This window comes from Crocodylus porosus, unplaced genomic scaffold, assembly GCF_001723895.1.
Source record: "Crocodylus porosus isolate Cpor-Errol unplaced genomic scaffold, CroPor_comp1, whole genome shotgun sequence".
NCBI classification, from domain to species: Eukaryota; Metazoa; Chordata; order Crocodylia; family Crocodylidae; genus Crocodylus; species Crocodylus porosus.
In genome coordinates, this window is record NW_017728947.1 from 18,891,376 (window position 1) to 18,893,335 (window position 1,960).

A 1,960-nucleotide genomic window follows, 5' to 3' on the forward strand; every position below is an offset into this window, starting at 1 on the left:
CTCCTCATAGGGCCTGCCCTGCTGACTCCTGATCATGCGGGTGGCCCTCCTCTGGACCCTCTCCATGTTGTCCACATCCCTCCTGAAGTGCAGCGCCCAGAACTGGATGCAGTACTCCAGCTGAGGCCTGACCAGTGTTGCATAGATGGGGAGGATCATCTCCTTGGACCTGCTTGAGATGCATCTGTGAATGCATGACAAAGTGTGGTTGGCCTTCCTGACTGCATCCCCACACTGCCGGCCCATGTTCATTTTGGCATCAATAATGACTCCAAGATGCTTTTCTGCCTCTGCACTGATGAGAAGGGAGTCCCCCAGCCTGTAGGTATGGTGCTGGTTCTTCCTCCCTAGGTGCAGTACTTTGCACTTGTCAGTGTTGAAACCCATCCTGTTCTCATCCGCCCACCCCTGTAACCTGTCCATGTCCGATTGCAGCCTATTCCTCCCTTCTAGTGTGCCCACTTCTCCCCACATCTTAGTGTCATCTGTGAATTTGAACAGGGTGCTTTTTACCCACTTGTCCAAGTTGCTGATGAAGATGTTGAACAGTGCAGGCCTGAGGACTAAGCCCTGAAGAACCCCGTGGCCCACATCCCTGCAGGTCGAAAAAGACCTGTCCACCACCACTCTCTGGGTGCAGCCCTCCAGCCAGTTAGTGACCCATCTGACTGTGTAGGTATCAGTGCCACAGTCTCTTAGTTTTTTAATGAGAATGGGGTGAGATACAGTGTCGAAGGCTTCTGAAAGTCCAGAACGACTATGTCTACCACGAGACCTGCGTCCAAGAATTTTGTGACCTGGTCATAGAAGGCCACCAGGTTGGTCTGACAGGACCTGCCTCTAATGAACCCATGTTTGTTGCCCATAAGCATAATCTCCCCTGCTGGCCCCTTGCAGACATGCGCCAGGATAATTCTCTCAAAAAGCTTACCCAGGTCTGAGGTCCTATAGTTTCCTGGGTCCTCCTTCCTCCCTTTTTTGAAAATGGGAACCACATTGGCCCTTTCCAGTCCTCTAGCACAATGCCAGAGCACCATGAGTGCTCATAAAGCCATGCCAGGGGTCCCGCAATGATCTCTGCTAATTCCCTCAGCACTCTGGGGTGGAGATCATAAGGACCTGCTGATTTAAATACGTCCAGTCCCTCCACAAATTCCCTGCCGAGGTCCTCTTTGACCCTAGGCCTGGGTGTGCCTCCCCTGGGGCCTACGGGGGTCCCAGTGTGGGGGATTACCCTGTCCCTGCTTAGAAAAATGGAGCAAAGAAATTGTTAAATAGGTTAGTTTTGCTGTCTGGTGCAATGACTAGATTTCCTAGCATGGCTTGCAGAGGCCTCACGTTACCTGGTACCTTCTTTTTATCCCCTATGTATTTAAAAAAAGACTTCTTGTTGTCCTTGTTCTGGGTAGCTAGTCCCAGTTCCATCACCGCCTTGGCCTTCCTGACCACCTCCCTACAGCCCCGAGCAACAGAGCTATAGTTCTCCCTGGTGATGGTCCCTCCCTTCCATTGGGTGTATGCCTCCTTTTTAGCTAGGAGATGTTTCCGGATGCTTTTGGTAAGCCGTGGGGGCTTTTGTGCCCTCTTGCCCCCTTTGATCCTTGTTGGGATTACCTCCCTTTGGGCTTGGAGGATCTTCTCCTTAAGGAATTACCGCTCTTCTTGGATACCCAACTCCCCTCCCTTCAGTGCCTCTCTGACTATTCTTCTTACCTCACTGAAATCCGCCCTCCTGAAGTCCATGGCTGCTGCCTGGCTGAAGACCTTTGCCACTTTGGATCGTGAATTCCAGCAGGCAATGATCGCTGTCACCTGACTAGGTGGTCAAACACCCACAGACCCCTCACCAGGTCGTTGCCCATGGGCAGGACCAGATCCAACAAGGCATCTTCCCTGGTGGGGCTTTGCACCTCCTGGGTTAGATGGAGGTCCTGTATCTAGGCTAGGAACCTATGTGAGT